This window comes from Stegodyphus dumicola, chromosome 3 (genome assembly GCF_044657685.1).
Source record: "Stegodyphus dumicola isolate Sdum_Otavi_A_Nest chromosome 3, ASM4465768v1".
NCBI classification, from domain to species: Eukaryota; Metazoa; Arthropoda; class Arachnida; order Araneae; family Eresidae; genus Stegodyphus; species Stegodyphus dumicola.
In genome coordinates, this window is record NC_140770.1 from 3410893 (window position 1) to 3431664 (window position 20772).

Genomic DNA, 20772 nt, shown 5'->3' on the forward strand with positions numbered 1-20772 from the left:
TGAACTGAGAAGATCTCGATATGTGGTTTGCTTCTCTTTGTGCAAGAGATACTAAAATAGGATAGTGATCGCTGTTGTAAAGATCATTTCCCCCCTTAAAAGTGCAAAATGGCAACAGAGATGGTGAACAGATGGCAAGGTCGATGGCATGGAATGTCCTTGAAGGCTCATGGAAGTAAGTATCCTGCCCACTATTCAGGAAACAAAGGCTATGATCTTCAATCATTCGCTCAATTTGTCTTCCTCAGGAATTCGTGTCTTTACTTCCCCAGAGCGGATTATGGCTGTTAAAATCCCCTATTATGATAAAGGGCTCAGGCAGTTACTCTATGAGACTATTTAAATCCTGCTGATCAATGTGTTCATTTGGAGGCAAATACAAAGAAACGACTGAACACATACCACTGAGAAATTTTTGCCAAGTACCCATTACTTCAGAATGCATATCATAGGTTTCTGACACTGCAATGAGACCCTAGAGTATTGCATATTGATAGGATCAATGACATATAAAGTTTTCATATGAATCCCCTCTGCAGCACTATGATGCCATCCAACGGTAGAACAGGGACAGACAGAGTGAGTCCCACATTACATATCAGAATACCAATCCATCATCTAGCATTATGGTATAAGATGCCACTGGTTTCCCATTCTCACTGCACAGAGTCCAATCCATCATCTAGCATTATGATATAAGATGCCACTGGTTTCCAATTCTCACTGCACCGGATAACCACCATTACATATCTGAAGTGTAGCAGTCAGTTGTTAATACTTTCTCAGGCCATGTATTCACAAGATGTATCACCTAATAAATGCATCTTGTCATGATAGCACAATAACTAGCACAGCACAGACCAGTCTTAGTTACAGCAGATGAAATCTGATAACATACTGAAACTACTGAGTTACATACCTCAAATACATAATGAACATAATTTCCCTTCTGTACTGGGATACAGAACAGCAGTTACCACCACTTACAGTGGCAATGCACTACACTGACTTCTTTACATTACACATGTCAAACTAAGCAGCAATTATTTCTTTTTTTATATAAAATAATATCTGTCTTAAACATATGGAGTTCATGCTTTTTTGTTACATAATACTGCACTTTTTCAGGCAGCCGCATGTGTATTTGTATATGCCCCGAAAAAGTGAGCACCAGTAAGCCTAGCTGAATGTTATAATATTTAATTCTACAATTCTCCCTAATTCAAAGCAAAAGGATCAAATTACAAACACAAACAAATTACTAATTCAAGACAAAAGGACAAATTGTAAACAAAAATTATGAAGATAAACAGGAAGACAAGGAATGACAAAATGTCTGCATTTCAAGTTTTGTCATCCTATAAGTTAAATACCATCAAATTCTGCTAGAGTTAGCAGGTTCACTTTTAGTTATTTCCTACTTTTAATCCTAAATCAGCTAATTATATAAATAATTAAAGAAAGGAGAACAAACTAAAAAAGACCTTTGTGGTCAAGAACTTTTGCACATTGAGCTGCAAAATTTAGAAAACTAGTTAAGAGAATATTCTTAGTGCTTCTGCTAAAAAGTAGCTTAGATACTGTGGTTCCAGTGAAAAAAATTTTAACATAAGTAAAATAAAGTGCAATTAAAAGTGTAAACATTAAATAAACAATATTATCACTAGAATATTTACAAATAAAATTCAAATCTAATTGTAAGGAAAATGTTGATCAAGGTAAGGCAAACTTTAAACAATAAAATAAAAGTGTGATATAAGACTTAAGCAAAAATAAAAACAAAAAAGCAGTAAATGGTAAATTAGCCCAATTTGAATCTCATTACCAACTCTTTTTTATAATGATATTCAAATCCAATTCCATAATGCACTTCGTCGAAACAGACAATTGAAACTACACGAAATTCTTTTTGAATATTAACTGAAAAAACTCAAGTCTCAATTCTCTGTTCCATTTCACGTCGCGTCCGCTTGAAAAAACACATTAAGGTGTAAGAAAAAACTATACATAATGGCCTGGTTAGGTAAATGTACAAAATAAAATAAATAGTGATTTGATATTAGTAAAAAATATAAGATTTTTAGGGAGGACCTACTAGCTTGTAGAGTTTAAACTTTGTGAACGTAGTTAAAAAATTAAAATTAAAATAAAAAGCGAAGAAGACAATTATATATATATATATAAATTTTTGAAAAGTTAAATTATAAACAAGTAGGCAATTTTTTTGTCAAATAAATTATAAGCAAAAGCCATAATTTTTTAAAATAATAAATAAAAAATATATAAATATATGCAAATTTAGCAGGTGAATGAACAGTCAATATTTGAGACAGATATCTAAATGAATATTAATTTTTAGATCTAAAAATTCAAACAGCAGAAAATACATGAAAATTAAAAATGAATACGGTTGCTTTATCAGTGTTAGACCTGAACATCGTCAGGATGTAGGTGAGCTTAACACTGATACAATTACCATACCCAGTCCACTTGATATGTTTCTGATCATCCCAAATTAGCATAGGTTTCAAAATTAATTATTTAAAAATTATTTGTATCTCTAAAATTTTAAAAACGCTACGCCTACATACCCAGCCTGCTCAAAAAATGTAAATACAATAGTATAAACAACATTCAAAATAAAAATTCAAGGCATCAGAAAATACCTGTTGGATCACATGTATAAAATTGGCCAAAAACAAAACTTCTCACAAGAAAACAATAAGCAATCGTGAGTAGTAAGTGCCTACTGAAATATAAATAATCTGGAATTATAACAGTGTTAAAAACTGGCATCTAAATACAAAATATAATTACAAAAAAAAGGCCAAGAATTAATTAAAATTTATCAAGCAGTAGCTACTTCTAAATGACTGTTGAAAAGAATAAACCGTAATTTCCGGAAGAAACGCCACTGCGTTTACGTGTTTAAAACTTAAATTTTCAGCGGGTGTGGCGTTTCTACCCATGTGGCGTTTAGGTGCACTAAAAATAAAATATTTCCTATGATGGTCATTGTGCATAGACTGGTGCTGTTCCACACAAAAGACCACTCAGTTGCTTTTTGCAAACGTTATTTTGTTTACATTCTTTTCCTTGAACGGACCTATATGCCTTATTCACCCTAAACGAGATCTCAGAACAATAACATTCTTCCCTCTTTCAAATCAACATTCTCATCAGTTTGAATAGTCTCTCTCTCCTCTGCCATTCGATGAATCTTCCAGGACTCATCGTTTCCCCACCCCTGCCTTTTCTGCAATTTTTTTCAAAGGTGGACCCGACTCCACCTGTCTCGCAATAACGAACTCTGACGTATTTCCCGTTCAGAATGAATGGATTTTTCTTGGCATTCTGCCAGATACAGATCCCATCAATTTGGGTACAAGTACTTGTCGAATAGTTTTTAAGTAAGAAGGGAGCAGAAAAATTTTGAAAATGTCCCTAAACGGCACAGAAGCTATACTGCTGGTTTTAAGCTTAATGTAATTTCACGTGCTGAACAAATTAGAAATCGAGCAGCAGCTCAAGAGTTTGAAGTGGACGACAGATGTATTCGACGTTGGAGAACTGAAAAAGAACTTCTTAAAAATATGCCACAACAGAAACGAGCCAAAAGAAGTGGTACTGTAAGGTGGCCCAATGTAGAGGACTGGATAAAGGAGCAACGAGGAAAGGGAATGGCAATTTCGACTGTAAAAATTCGCTTACAAGCAAAATTTATAGCAAAACGAATGAACATAAATGATTTCAAAGGAGGTGTAGCAGATTTATGAAAAGAAAAAATATTTCTGTGCATACTAGAACAACAGTTGGGTAACAATTACCAATGAACCGGCAGGATAAAAAGTCATCTTTTCTAAAATATGTGACAGCTATTATTGACAAAAAAAAACTTCTTCGGTCACAGATAATAAATATGGATGAAATGCCAGCTTTCGACTCTACTGCAAACAGAACTGTTGATAAAACTGGTGCAAAAACTGTATCTGTGTTTATGACAGGGCATGAAAGAACGTTATTTACATGTGTGTTAGCTTGTGCTGCAAACGGTGACAAGCTAAACAATGATAATTTTTAACGAAAGACTATTCCGAAGAAAGATTTTCCTAATGACGTAATTATTTGTGCAAACGAGAACGGCTAGATGTGTGAAACAATCATGCGTGAGTGGCTACAAAAAGTTTGGCAGTGTCGTATGGGATCTTTTTTCCAGCCAAAGGGGTTATTGATAATGGATTCCATGCGTGCTCATTTCTTTGAGTCAGTGAAAACCAGATGTCAAAAATTGTCTACGACCGAAGCAATAATTCCTGGCGGTTTGACAAAAATAACCGTTAGATTTGTCAGGTAATAAATCCTTCAAAGCTGAAGTCCGAAAGCGGTGGGAGTGTTGGATGAGTGAAGGATTGCATACGTATACCAAAAGCGATAAAATGCGTAGAGCATCTTATGAAGAAATTGCCAAGTGGGCAGGAAGTGCGTGGAAATCGGTAGAAACATCGTCAATAATAGCAGGGTTCAAAGAAGCTGAAATTATATCCTTAGATAAAGAGACTGTAAACCAAGAGGATGAATGTGACGATCTGGAAGACTTAGATCAGGATTTACTAAATCTTTTTAATTCAGATAGTGAAGAATCAGATTTTGATGGCTTCATATGATGAATAGTTTGCTGTAATTCGTAAATAAAATTTTAAATTTTCTTTTGTCATCCAAATTTAATATTTCGTTGTTTCAACATTTTTTATAATATAGTCTGAGTATTACAAATATGGACTTCTTTAGTGGGTAAATATAAGTAAGTATATACGTGAAGGTAAATATAGTTTCCACATTTCTTACCTTTAATTTATTTTTGAGTTATGGTTTCATTTCATGCATTTTTATTAACTGGTATGTCATATATCAGGACTTAGGTTGAGTTTTTGCATCTATACGGCCCATGACGATGTCACACGCAATTTAATCTATTGCGGCGTTTACGATGATGTGGCATTTCTGTGTAATTTAAATTTTTTTCCCGCCATTTTTCTCAAGTGCGGCGTTTACGCTGATGCGGCCGGTGGAAAGTTTGTGTGTAATCATAGCAAGGTTATTAGAGACAACAATAAAAATACTTTCTCACCCATTCACTTCATTCCTCCACACAGTTTAAAACTTGGCTTTATTATGTAAAAGAATATTTATGGTCTGTAGAGAAAGCCAGCTTTTTTTCAGTAGTTTCTTAAAAAATAATTAGGAATTTGATTTCCCACTATTTGTGAAAGTAATAAAATTTCCTGTTGCTATTGCTCAACTTATGTGCAAATATTATCGATATGAAATAACTGATTATAAATAGTATTTTCTACAGCCTTTTTGAGATGTTACTTGCTCCATTTCATTAGCTTAATTGAACGAAGTTAATCTGACTTTTTGACAATTAAAAATGCCAAGATTCAGAAAATTAACAGTCAGTTTTGCTCTGAGTTAGCGTTATTAAGGTACGAAAAGCAAATACTGCTAGACTGGATGTGATTAAAATTGTTGAAAGTAACAAAAAAGAAAGTAATGTGAGTGAAAGAAATCTGGCCCAGATAAGATAACTGTATCAATAGGCTTACGTCCTGAAAATAAACACAACAATTACTTTTGTTTACAATTTATTATTTAACAAAATTTACTTATTTGATTATAACTTAACATGTTTAATTAATTTATGTCAATCTTAGCAGCAAATGCACAGGGCTTTCGGTTTGAAAGTCATTCTTGCAATTTACTTTTTTCAATTTTATATTAGTTTGTATCTGAGTAAACAACTTAATATATTCTTTTATTATTATTTATTACTCTTATTTTAATAATTCAAGGACTTTCCAATTTTGAATTAATCTATTACTTACAGGCAAAACTGAGGTTTCAAGTTTTTCTTTCATAAATCTTGACTGTAATTAAGGTTAGCCCCCCTTTTACTTTTATCATCTTGCTGATTTGAAATACAGGAATGTAAAACTTCCAATTGTTTAACATACAGGCAGACATAATGCCACACCAGCTAACCCAACTTGGTGAAAAAGCAGTCTAGCACCTACAGATCTCGCATTAAAATGAATTTGCTTGCATCAGCTCAAACTTTTCAGGCCACAGCAGAAATAGAACATTTCAAAACACACAGTTTCACTGATATTTCAATTAAAATTTTAGATTTTATTCCTAATCTAAAAATCAGACTTTTCAGAGAATCTGTACATTTTGAAAAACAGGGACTTATCTTAATAAATCTACTTTCTATTTTAATCATACTACTTATGGAAGATTTAATATTTTCAGTAAAAACACTCTTAGAAGAACTAGATGAGGCAAAAAGACTACAAACAAAATACTAGTGGTTAATGTTAATAAACTTCAACTTAAGTTCATTAATTTATTTAATTCTGAGATTTCACTTTAAAAAGTGTTACGTTACTGCACACATTTACCAACAGTCTATTATCACAACTTCAATAGTACTTCACAGGTACTTTCAATGATTTTTCTGATATTAAAGACTTTGTATTAGATTTTATTATACTTAAATTTCAAAGTAACAGAAAGATCATGACCATGAATTTCTGTCTTATTAACTTCCTACATCCTGCCTTCGATAGAATAAATTTCAAAAAAATGTTTAAAACATCACAATATCTTTTCCCACAACAGTTTCCAGGACTCGCGTCTGTTTCAACTACAAAATAATAAAAAAAAAAAAATAATTTAGTAACTGGCTTTCCAACCATCAGGAACTGAACTGAAAAGCAACTTGATACTGCAATGATGTAGTTTTCCCCCCTTTTTGTATGGATTCTCCCAATAAACACATCAAAATTACCAATAAACACTGGTAATTTTGATACAGTTGGAAGATTATTCCTTAAGGCAGCTTATGAAACAGAGTACTAAATTTAAGCCAGTTAGTTGGCTCAGTTGATAAGTCATTATGCATTAAAAATGTTGAAGATAATACAGATGACTTCATTTTCAGAACCAGCTTCAAGCTTTGCCTACCTACTTAAACCTTTATGGAATGGAAACATATATTAAACAATAGCAAATAGCACTGTCTAAGCAGCAAAGTTCTAAAAGTTTTTACTTCTTGCAAGCACTCAAAAAAAAAAAAAAAAAAAAAAAAAAAAAACCTACTCTTAGGGCTAAATTTTCTATAACTAAAAACAAAGTCGGTAATAATTTCAGTATCATTTGTAACAGCTCTCTTGATGAAAGCGAACTTAAACAAGCAGTTACTTATTGTGTTGCTAAAAGTAACAAAAGAGCAAATATTAATAATAAACATCATGCTTTTCACAGAACACTAAAATTATTTCTTAATTCTGAGTTCAGTAGATTTTCTAACTTATATGCACTGCCTATGTTTCAAAAGAGCTCAGCCAAGTTCAGATTTATTTCTAATGGCACGAGGAACTATAAGGAGGGATATGACTACATTTTTTCTCTTAAGTTCAAGCAGATTTGTTAACTTATTTTTGAAAATGCAAATAAAGAAAAACACTTCAATTGCATCGTTTAGAACAACCATCCTGTGATTAAAATTGTAAAAGAGAGCAATATACTTAATATCAATTGCTATGACTTAGGGAACCTTTATACACCACAGCCAATGAAAAAAAAATTTATACCAGTCTGTTAGAATTACCTATATTACAGATACGTAAAAGTTTAGATACTATTAGCTGGAAGGTATATCTCCACTGCTCTCTTTTTCACAATTACATTTAGTTCCGAGATACTACTTTTCTGCAAATTAATGGCATCTTTATGGGAATGAATTATTTTACTCAAATATGTAACCATTACTTATTTACTAAAAAGTAGAGATTTCTATAGATATATTGATGATATCATTCTTTCAACAAGTTTAACCTCATCGAATCTAGCAATATTTACTCTTCCTGTCTTAAACTTAACAAGACCAACTGAGATTGATCAGTTTGATCAGCTGTCGATTTTCTGGATCTTAACATTTTTAATTACCACATTACTTGACTTTTTAATTACCACATTTATTCACATTACTTGACAAAAGAGATTTCGACTTTAATTCTATTAAGCTACTTAATCGGAACAGTAACATCTCCAAAAGGGTTATAGGAAATACTGTTCATAATCAATTAGCTTGTATAAAAAATATTTGAAGGGAAGTCAACATACGAGAAATTCTATTGCTTTCACAAACATTCGCCAAAAATCAAGTTAATAAATATTTTTTTAAAAAAAATTAAAACTGAAAAAAAAGCTGGCATCATCTATGAACTGTGATTTTTCTTTTAACATAATGAAGCCCATTTTTAAACCACATGGAAGAACGAGGTGAATGTGTGAGAAACTACTTTTAGTATGTAAAATATGTAATTTACTGCAAATTTGTATTTTTATTTCTACCATTATGGCTGTAACTTTGACTAATGGGCCCATTTCAAATTTTCTGAAAGTTGCTACTGCGGCCAAAATAACACAAAGAGCTGTTAGACTGTTCTATTTTTCTTTTTCTTAATTTTTGCCAGATTCTGAATTCCATTTTTTAAAGTTTTTATAGCAACTATTTCATTAATATTATTTGACAAGATTAAAGGCTGCTCTGAGTGCAGATAATTTCCCCATCCACATTCTTTCCAACAGTCATTTAGAAGTAGCTACTGCTTGAGTAAGTTTTAATTAATTCATATGATTTTTGTAATTAGACTGAAATATTGATTAACAAATTTGCTGCCGATCAGCATTAAGTTTTGAAAATATGTGCTGGTACTGGCATGGAGTGAAGGTTAGAAACTAGTTGTCAATGTATATAGTTTGGAATGAAAACAAAGTTCCATTTCATGCAAAGACCATACACGAATAACATTCAGAAATATACTTTGTAGTAATATCATTGTAACTGTCTTATAACATGTTTATTTATAATATATATATATATATATATATATTTGTTTGTGGCATAGTTTCATTCAGAAATAATGCATATTATTGTTACTAATTTTGATTCATTTTTAAATATCTTGCGCCAGGGTTAATGCAGCATTGCTAAAATACATTTACCTCTAGTGGCAATCACACACTGGTGTGCAGTCATAAAATTCTATGCTTAAAGGCTTAGCAATCAATATGGTAGACATAATAATCTTTTGTACCTCTTTTAAATCATATTTCTCATAAAGTCGACATATGGGTACAATCTATTTCTATGACACAGCATTAACTATCAATACAACCTCACATGACCAGCAGTGAAAGTGTTAATGTTTATTGAATTCCAGATTCTTTATACTTAATTTTATGATTGCATTTACCACTTATATACACTGGTGTGCAAAAATTAAGGACGAAGTCGAAAAATTAGCATATCAGCTGAATGAAGAGGCAGAGCGGACAGAAAGACCAATCAGGAGATTAAGTAAGTTGATGTACGGTAGCACATGCGCAGATATGCAGGTAGACGTAATGGGGGAGTGTCTGAGTAGTATAAAGCATGTTGTCGGTGTAAGATCAGTATTTCTGGCAAAGAGATTGCACGCCGTATAGCAATTAAAATCACACCGAGTTGCTGCCTCAGCGAAGAAATGGCAAATAATCAATCTGTTACATGATATCTGGATGCTTTTACACGAGGTCGAATTATTGGGAAGCTGGAGGAAGGCCGCAGTGTGACAAGTGTGGCTGCAGAGTTCAGAATTGCTCACAGCATCGTTTCACGACTTTGGAGACAATTTCAAACTACAGGAACAGCTATCCAGGGGTTTAGTAGTGGTTGTCCATGAGGAACCTCACCCGCAGATGACCGGTATATTGCCTTACAGGCCAGAAGAAAGAGGCGGCAGACAGCGGGAGAAATTGCTAGACACACGACACAGGCAACTGGACGACTGATATCGCGTTTTACCGTGGCCAGAAGACTGCACGATGGTGGTCTGTTTGCACGACACCCTGTACGGTGTGTACCTCTAACGCCTGCTCATCGGAGAAGGTGTTCTCGTTTGGGGAGGATCATGCTTGGTAGTCGTACAGACCTTCCCATCTTCGACGCAGGTTCAATCAACGGGACCCGTTATTGTAACGAGATTCTTCTTCCATATGTGCGTCTTTTTAGAGGCGTTATGGGTTCGCAGTTCCTTTTGATGGACGACAATGCACCATGCCATCGCGCTGCCGAACAGCTCTTAGAGAGTGAGGATATTGAACGTATGGATTGGCCGGCACGATTTCCGGATCTCAATCCCATCGAGCATGTATGGGATTTTCTAGGCAGACGCTTGGCAGCTCGTACCTTACCACCAGTAACGATTCCGGAACTTCGATTGGCGCCCTGATTCAATGAGGGAATGAGGGTGTCAAAGTTGACACCCTCATTCTCAGCATGGGCAGACGCTGTGAAACCTGCCTAGCAGTCAGGGGAGATCATATCCCCTATTAAAGACCGGATGTTTCTTGCTGGACACCCACCACAGGGATGTTTCGGCCTTCAGTCGCATTGCGCTCCATGCTACTTTTTCAATAAAGCTTCTTTTTATCCCTCTGATTTTTCTTTTAGTAAGTGTTGCTTACATTACTCATGTCCTTACGTATTGGGGATCTTACGGTATTAAATGTGTTGATTTGGAAAGATTTTGTACAAAGTTATATTGAAAAAAAACCGTCTCGTCCTTAATTTTTGCACACCAGTATATTTACCGTGCTTATAGTTTTCCTGTAAAAAGTGTTGCTTTTGCCCACTTTGCCATTTTTATGCATACGACCCAACCTAAATTTTCTGATGCTTTGAATTTTCATTTTGAATGTAGTTTATACTATCGTATATATGCTTCTCTGGCAGGACAGAGTCTTTAAATTTTCAGACATAAAAATGGTTTTTAAAAATGGTAAATATTACCTTTCAAAGCTTCAGCCAATTTGGGATTAACAGAAACACATCTAATAGGCCAGGTATGATGATTGTATAGGTGTCATACCTACCTACCTCCTGACAATGTTCAGGTCTGGCAGTGAAAAAAATCAACATATTAATTTTTAATTTTCATTTATTTTAATCATGTAATTTATTAGTTCAAAAAAATTTGCATACGTGGTAATAATTTAACATTTTAAAGTAATGTACGTCAATTTTAGCAGCAAATGCACAAGATAAGGATTCTCAAAGTCATTCTTGCAATTTACTTTTGTCAGTTTTATATTAATTTGTGTGTTGTGTATGTGAGTGCACATGCATGTACATTTATATATGTGTGTGTGTTTACACAAGAAACAAAACCAAATGCTGGGTATTGATGACTGGAAGAAAGCATTACTCATTGCAGAGTATCAGTAGCATGGCCATCACCTTGAATCTTGTTTGAAATTTTTAGCAGAGTATCAGTAACAAAAAACAGTACAAACAGAAATGGGAATAGCAGCAACATAACAAAATCCTTCCATCATTTATAAGGCCAATCTCATTTGAGTCCCAGACTTTAGGCCTACTTTAGATCAGATAGAAGGGAAAAAAAATAACAGGCCCACAACAGCCAAAGACACTTATTCCTTTAAAAAATAAGGTATGAAAAAATTAAATGCAATATAAGGTATTTGAAAATTCTAAAAAATTTTAACTACAATTATTGCATCACATGCCTCCATTTTGATTTAAAAAGTTCATCGACAAGTCACGATAGATACCACAATACTCATACTCTTCAACAAGTAGCGCTTTCACCACTCAAGACCTAAATTTGAGTTAGATTCCTGCAATGACTGTTATTAGGAATGAATGAAATAGATGTTATTAGGCTTTTCAAATCATATTACACTTAGAAAGAAAACAACTATAATAATACTGAAAATGCCATTAGCTTAAAACTTTTTTTTTAATGTGAAAAGGTTTGTACAACAGACATTTCTCTGTCAATTAATGTAATTATCTTGCAATATCATTTTTACTAAAAGGATTGTGTTACAATATGTAGTTTCCTATTAATACCTATAGTTAATAAAAATCAAAAATTCAATTTGCATAAAACAACAAATAATTCTCACTGTGTTTTTTTGCACTGCAACTTTGTAAATGTAACCCCCCAACCAAAAAAAAAAAAAAAAAAAAAAAAAAACCCTTTGATAAACTACAAAAAATTTGATAATGCACTAATTATCAGGCTAGCAAGGGAATACTATATATTAGATTAAGCATAAATAGTTGCAAATCTCTGACTAATCTTGACATAGAATAGAAAGTAATACAAAGCAAAAATTATGCAAATATTTTTCATGCGTATTATATAGAAATAAAGAATAATCCAGCAACATTTGACAATGTAACAATAACAACAAATGATGAAAGTTGGAATATATCATTTCTTCCTTTAAAAAATAAACTAAGAAAAAAATCATAATAGCATAATGCAGATGACGCATGCAAGCAACAGGGAAAAAAAAACTTTTAAAAATTTACTACACATGCAACATAAGTGGCAAATGATAGAAATTCTTAATAAACAATTGCAAAACGTTTCACACTTCTGTAGATGATATTGGAGCAGACAATTTCTGGAAAGAGTAAACGTGTAACATATAGATCATAATGAAAAATATACAGCTGTAAGGATCTTAAGTTTTACTAACGTTTATTTTATTTTGAATCTTTACTATCACTTCTTATTTTCTACTTCCGGCCAGAATTATAAGCGTTAACGTATTTATGCAAAGCTTGTCTGGCGAACGCCAAGTACTTAAGTTGTGGCTTTTTGCCAAGCGAAAGAGAGGAAGCAGTTAGTCGAAGCAGGCCGCTTACCTTAGAAGTTTTACTCAGTTGCTGGTTGCCTTCCAGGCCAGAAGTTTAATCCTCTTGATAATTTTTAAACGTATTGTAGTGTTCACAGTTCTCTGTACTACATACGGCTTCCTGTTAATATAAGGCCAATCTTCCACGTTTATTATTTTAAAGTTAAATTAGAGTTTAGTTTTATTTTTATATTTTTACGTTTAGACCCCAAGTAGTGGGTCTTTGTATTCCGAAGTACGGAAGTTATTGTAAATAGAGAAAAATAAAGGGTTTTGTATACCCTTCTTGTTTAACCTGTCTACTTCCCACAGTTATTGAACATAGCTTTAGTAAGCTCTCTGTTCCGAGTCAGGTCCTTGCATGTTCCCGAAGAAAGTAAGATGGAACATTGAATCTGATAGTGGCGCCCAACGAAGAAGAATAACCATGGCCAAGTTTCAAGAAGAACCTGTGCTGCCTGCAGAAGCGGCTCAGAATCCAGAAATGCCAGCTGCCGCCCTGGAAGGATTCGGTTACATCATCCAGACCATGCGCGCTTCGATGAAACCAGAAGCAACATTTAATGAAAACTCACCGGTAACCAGTTTTTTGGAAAAATTGGATGACCACTTCATGCTCTACCCCGTGCACGAATTTCAAAAAGTTACCTTAGCTACCAGCGCTTTGAGGGGCCAAGCGCTTAATTGGTTCAAATGTATAGGCAGAAGTCTCTTGGGTCAAGCAGGAAGTCCCACCTATACTTACGAAAATTTCAAGACTGCCCTACTAAAAGCCTTCCCTGTTGTAAGGGATCGTGCAAAATTAGAAACGGAACTTTTTAGTATATATCAGCAAAGAATCGAAAATCTCTCAAGCTTTATTTTAAGAAAAATTCACGTCTTCAAACTCTTGTATGGAAACCGTCCGGATCCTGAGATAATTCAAGTGATTTTGCCGAGGTTACTGCCCCAAGAGCAAGACTTTATTGAATTAAGAAATCTGACTACACTGGAAAAGTTATTTGAGCTAGCAATCCAGTTTGAAAGTAGAAGAACGGCGGACATTGAAAGAAGATGCCAATATCAACAGCGAAACCAATTTGGTGCGCCAAGACTACAGCAAACTCAAGCACACGGCTACGGAAGCAAAGCGAATCAGTGGGCAAGGAAACCCGAGCATTCAAAAACAGCCGGCGAACGTCGACAGTTCAATAGCAATCCAGGAAAAAAGTCTCAAGGCCAGTGGAAAAAGAAGGAAAGCACGGAAATGAAAAATAATTTAAACTAAAACGGATTTCTGCTGACGGGAGGGTGCGGAAATCCAAAGGCCACGAAAACCCCTCTTCCTTCAAGTTAAATACAGTAATGGTGAAAAATTTGACTCTTCCGAAGATTGAAGTGTTGGTGAATAATATCCCAGCCACCGCACTCCTGGATACAGGCGCGCAGTGTTCCTGTGTGGCAGAAGATTTTTTTAGGAAGTATTTTCGGAAATACCGCACATATAATTCGGATAATACGACAGTGTTAGCGGCGCAAGGAGAAAAATGTAAGTGTATAGGTAAATTACCGCTGTATGTCCGTATCAAGGACGAACAAGTAAAGGTGATGTTTTTCATAGTAAAGAATCTGCAAGCACATATTATTTTAGAAATAGGTTTTCTTTCAGAGGCACAAGCAACGCTGGATTTTAATGAAGCGTCCCTTAAGCTGACGATGAAACCAGTTCGTGGAGAAAAGGCTGAACCGCTGATGTTAAATCTTGACCACCTGCCTAATGAAGAACAGCGAAGAATCCGACAAGTGGTAAGTGAATTTGCTTCGTTATTTAGTGATATTCCAGGATTTACTCAGGTTACTAACCATAATATTGACACCGGAGATTCAATGCCAGTTCGCCACAAAGCATACCGGGTATGATAAGAATAAGGAAAAAATTATAGAATGGCATATCACCGATATGCTACGTAAAAAGATCATAACGCCCATCTTAAGTAGTTATGCTAGCCCGGTGGTTTTATGTAAGAAAAATAATGACTATCCTTTGACACATCCAAAAAGGTGGAGATTCGCAATTGACTACCATAAATTAAACTCCATAACTAAATATCCGGTATATCCGTTACCTATTATTGAAGAAATTCTAAGGAACATAACATCCACCAAATATATGACGACTTTAGACTTAACGACTGGTTATTTTCAAATAGAGGTTAGGCCTGAAGACGTGCCTAAGACTGCTTTTATAACCAAGTCTGGCACTTATGCATTTTTGTGTATGCCGTTTGGCCTTTCAGGGGCGCCGGCAACATTTCAGCGATGTATGGACATTGTGTTAAGGCCTGTTCTTGGAAAGTCCACATTTATCTATTTAGACGATATCATTATTACTAGTGATAATCTCGACCAACATGTACAGGATTTAAGACAGATGTTTTCTTTATTAAATGAGGCCGGTCTAAAAGTTAATGTCGAAAAGTGCAAATTTGCAGCCCCTGAATTAAAATATTTAGGTTACAAAATATCTCAGAAAGGAATCGAGACAGACGAATCAAAAATAATCGCTGTACAAAAGTATCCGACTCCAAACACGGCGAAGAAGCTCTCTTCTTTTCTAGGACTTTGTTCATATTATAGGTCCTTTATAAAAAATTTTGCAGCTATTGCTGAACCATTGTTAAAATTAAAAAGGAAAAAGGCAAGATTCTCGTGGACGGACGAAGCCAATAGTGCTTTCGAAAAATTAAAACAAGCATTAACGCAAGCCCCTGTGTTGAAATTTCCTGAAAAGGATGAGAATTTAGAAATTTCAGCGGATGCTTCTGATTATGCGGTAGGAGCAGTACTTTCGCAAAATCAGCAGCCCGTGGCATTTTTTAGCCGAACTTTAAATCAAACACAAAGAAACTATTCCGCGACCGAGAGAGAGGCACTTGCAGTTCTGTTAGCAGTGCAAAAGTTCCGAGTCTATTTTGGAAAGGCGCCAATAACAATGTATTCTGATCATGCGGCGGTAACTAGATTGTACTCAGGGAAAAACTTATCCCCAGCTTAATAAGATGGGCACTCAAGCTACAAGAATATAATCTGGTAATCAAGCATACCCCTGGAAAGGAAAATATCGTAGCAGATGCCCTATCCAGAATTAAAATAGATGAAGAAGGTAATACCGTAAAGGTGGCAATGCTCACAGCATGTACAATAAATTCCCGAGAAACTGTAATAACCGAACTGGGTAAGGATCCTGAGTTTGGAAGCATTTATTTTTTAGATTTAAATTTATAATAATTTAGAGTATTTAAAGGATCCTGAAAATTTTAGCCACCAAGATATTGTGGCGATAAGAAATAGGGCGGCCCATTACGAACTAATAGATTGTCTATTATTCTATATAAAAACTACGAATTCCAACAACGAATTTCGACCTGTTATCCCAGCTAGTCTTAGATTAAATATCCTGCAGGAGCTCCATGACAGCCCTTTAGCTTCTCATGCTGGTATTCGAAAAACTATCCAACGCGTACGCGAGGCAGTCTATTTTCCTGAACTGCAAAAGTTAACAAGGGCGTATGTCCAGTCCTGCCCAACATGTCAAGCAGTTAATTATATTAATTTCCGCCCGGCCGGGTTTCTAAATAGTATTAAATCCGAATTTCCAAATGAAATAATTGGCATCGATTTATTGGGCCCTTTCCCAAAAAGTCAGTTAAATAAAAGTCGCTATCTCCTTGTTATGGTTGATCATTTTAGTAAGTGGACCGAAATTGTTCCCTTAAAACGAGCCTCCGCGAAATTAGTTACTGATTCTATTTTAAATAAATATATTTTAAAATACGGAGCGCCCCTATAAGTTATATCGGATAATGGTCCTCAATTTGTAAGTAATGTATTTGAAGACATGTGCCAAAAACTGGGCATACGTCATTTAAAAATGGTCCCGTATCGGCCGCAATCAAATATAGCGGAACGGGTCAATAGAAATATAGTGAAAATTATCCGTAGTTATGTTAAAAATTTTCATAAAAGCTGGGATAACTATGTCAATGAATTTGCTTTCGCCCTTAGGACCGCAAAACATGATACAACGGGCAAAACTCCTGCTGAGTTATTTTTAGGCCGAAAGATTATAATGCCGTTAGATAAATTATTTTATGTGCAACAAAGAGCCCCAGAATTTAAAATGGGTGATATAGAAAAACTAATTAAAGAAGCAAAAAAGAATACTAAAGTAGCACAGAGAAAACAAAAGCTATATTATGACTTGAAACGACGGGGAGTAACTTATAAAGTAGGGGATGAAGTATTAAAAATTAAGCATTCACTTTCTTCAGCACCAGAAGATAAAACTGCCAAATTTTTTCCACGATTTGAAGGACCATATGTCATAGAAAAAATAACTCACGCTGTAGTAGTGTTAAAAGCCAGAAATGGTGAAACCTGCTCTGCAAACATTGATCAAATCAAACCCTACTATGATCGTAATAAAATGCAAATTTTCAAAGATCTTTTGCAGGATCCGGCACGGCAGACACCGCAGGCACAAGCTCCAGAGGTGGAACAACGACAAGTACAAGGGCAAGCCATTAAGAGGCAGGAGGAAGTGAAAAAAAAGTTTCCTCGCGGGAAAATTGAAGGTAGCAAGAAAAAGAAGCCGTTCCACCGTCCAGAAAAGAGAGCTCACGAACACTCCCAGAATGAAGAAGGGAGAAGGACGACGAATGCAAAGAGAGCCAGGAGAAATGACGGCAACTATAACCCGGCTCTAAAACGGAAGATCTACTCATCCGACAGGACTCTCCGCAGCAAATGTCGCCGAACTGCGGAAGGGCCACCAGCGGCAGAGGAAAAGTTACAAGGAAAATTTGAACGGCCAGCAACGAGGTCCAAGCAGGAACACGAAAGAAGTTTCCCGGTTCCGCCAAGACCAGCTGCCATTAAACGGCCAAGACCACAGGCAGAGGCGAAAAAGAAGGTATTCAAGGGTGACCGAACTGGAAAAAAAAAAGAAAGCTTCTAGAGGAAGGCACTGAAGGGCAAGCCCGCACACGAAGGAGGATAAATCAAACAACAATCTACGCTACTTTCCAGGACTGGGCTCGGAAAAGAATGTCCGAATATCACAAAGATAAGTAAAATTTTATGTTACTTTGCAAACTTAAGTTCATCTTTCATTCTTACTGCAAGTGGCAGATTTCAAGAAGTTTTACCTCATGCGAGGTCTACCTTTATCGCCAAAAGGGCGAGAAATGAGTTGCTACCGATTTTGGTATTATGTTTTTCAATTACTCGCGTGTAAAACTAAAGTTGATGTATAATAGCGATGTGTAAAGACTTAAATATTGTAAAAGTTATTGTATAAATTTTATTTAAAACTTTCTGGCAAGAAAGAAGTTTTAGTCTGAAAGACTTTTTGAAATGTAGTATTTCAATGTAGAAAAATTGGCACTTGCTTTGAAAAGAATAGAAGTTAACAATGTACTACTAATGTATGTTGTCAAATGCGTAAAATTAACGGCATGTTAATATGTTCTTATATACAATGTGAACTGTTATTTCAAATGTTAAGAAATACCGTGATATGGTAAAAGTGAAAGTAATGTTAAAATTTTTTTTATTCGTGTGACTGTAAAAAAGACTAAATCATGGTGAATATGTGTTAAAGGTTGAATGAATGTAGTTAGGCTCTCTGACGCTACACTTCAGAGTTAGCCACTTTCAGAATAGTACCTCAGGGTTTAGAGTTGAAGTTAGGGTGTGTTACGAGGTCTTGGTATGTTGAATTTTTAACACGTTAGTGCTTTGATTGTAGGAGGAAGTGTTGAACACATAGACATAAAAACATTCGTGTTTGGTGTTCTTTTACAACACATGTCAGAGAGCACGGGGAGAGATAATTAAAATAGTCATGAATGAAATAAGAATGTTAAGAGAAATATAATTATACATGTTACTTGCCATTTCATTGTGTAACATTTCATTAAACTAGCTCTGGAAGGAACCAGATTTGAATAAAAGCTCCTGTTTAGATGCAGTACAGATGAAAAAAGATTGTTGTATATCCTGGGAGCTGCTATTGTAACAAATTTCTTTCTTTTAAATTTCTAGTTTCTAGCAAAGTATGTTTGTAAAAGATTGGCCTCGCGTTAGATTCTAGAGCTAAAAGTTTTCAACAAGGTCGTTTTAAACCTCAGTTTCAAACTAAACTCTGGCGGGAAGTATGTAAGGATCTTAAGTTTTACTAACGTTTATTTTATTTTAAATCTTTACTATCACTTCTTATTTTCTACTTCCGACCAGAATTATAAGCGTTAACGTATTTATGCAAACTTGTCTGGCGAACGCCAAGTACTTAAGTTGTGGCTTTTTGCCAAGCGAAAGAGAGGAAGCAGTTAGTCGAAGCAGGCCGCTTACCTTAGAAGTTTTACTCAGTTGCTGGTTGCCTTCCAGGCCAGAGGTTTAATCCTCTTGATAATTTTTAAACGTATTGTAGTGTTCACAGTTCTCTGTACTACATACGGCTTCCTGTTAATATAAGGCCAATCTTCCACGTTTATTATTTTAAAGTTAAATTAGAGTTTAGTTTTATTTTTATATTTTTACGTTTAGACCCCAAGTAGTGGGTCTTTGTATTCCGAAGTACGGAAGTTATTGTAAATAGAGAAGCTCTTTGTTCCGAGTCAGGTCCTTGCATGTTCCCGAAGAAAGTAAGACGGAACATTGAACCTAATACAGCATGCAAACAAGCTTTATATCAAACAAGTTTTGATTTTAAAAAAAATAATAATATAACATCATATTAAATTTTCAAATGTAATGGGAAAAAAAAACAAAAAAAAAAAAAAAAAAAAAAAAAAAACTGAACATACTATAAAATATCTCGCTTACGTATCTAAAACTCAACCTTGAAATATATTTATTCATCAACAATTACCTAAAGCATTCAATCTTCCATTAACTACCAATCAGAGTTTAACAATTATATTACTTAAAAACATGCTAGGGAAATCTATAATGCTTGAAATTGAATGAAATATCAACTCCCCTCCCAAAAAAATCCTCTCATTTATTGGTATCATCATGAAATACTATATGCACGAATACGAGTTCTCAGGAAAGAATAAACATCCTATAAATTATAAAATGCTAAAAATAGTCTTGCATTTAAAATTAGCAATTTAGTATATCAAAAGTAAGTCACTTTAATCATTGATTTAAGACACAAATATTGATGGTGCAGAAGAAAGTAGTATCTACAATGACAAGCATTTTAATAAACAAGGCAACTGCATTAAATTGGAAAAATGACACTGCAAAAAAATAAATTTAAGATTCTAGGCAAAATTCCTCTGCCCTTTACAATATTTTTGCTTAGTGTCTCACTTTGAACTGTGAAGTTCAGTCATATACTAAACAAAAGAAATTTCGGTACTTCTTCGTTATAGCGGCCCCTGAGTTGAATCTCCAATCAACTAAGATTTCTTGCCAGAATCTGGCTACGAGTTCTTACACTTCACCACACGATCATATATTACTCGACATACCTCGCCACATAATCGTATATTAGCACCACGCTGCATTTTTGCTCTTGCAGCCTGTTCTTACATTATTCCTTTCTGATGAGATTTTTGAATTCACACTGTTTATTTTAAAATACATTCATTGCATTTTTTTGTGAATATCACATTAACATTCTTTAATTTACCAAGTAATGAGGAAGATGCCATATCATTTTTCAAGAAAGATGTTTTTTTTACCTCACAAACGAGTATGCAAAAATGGCCACAACATGAAATTTTATGTTAACGATGAAACCATTTGGAGATGCAATGTTAAAAATTGCAAAAAGAAGAAGGGCCTCCACATTGAAAATCTGTTCAGTAGTTCCAGAATATCATTTGTCACTGCTATTAGATTTATGAATTCTTGGGCAGAGAAGCTGACATCCATGAAACTGTATAACAAACTTAATATGGATGACAGCTCAATAAGTGCTGCAGTTGAACAGCTGAACAG

At 34.7% G+C, this 20772-nt stretch overlaps 1 protein-coding gene across 7 annotated transcripts in view; it reads right to left on the minus strand.

Annotated features, from left to right (window-relative positions):
• Window positions 1-20772, minus strand: part of LOC118180802 (inositol polyphosphate-5-phosphatase A-like) — a 126390-nt gene that overhangs the window by 75110 nt on the left and 30508 nt on the right. For 5 of the 7 annotated variants that reach the window (XR_015040097.1, XR_015040096.1, XR_015040098.1 and 2 more), the window contains exon 4: window positions 10901-11006. The exons of the other annotated variants lie outside the window; for them this stretch is intronic. The gene's annotated coding sequence lies outside the window, so the exon portion shown is untranslated. The remainder of the gene's footprint in view (window positions 1-10900; window positions 11007-20772) is intronic. 7 annotated transcript variants of the gene reach the window in all.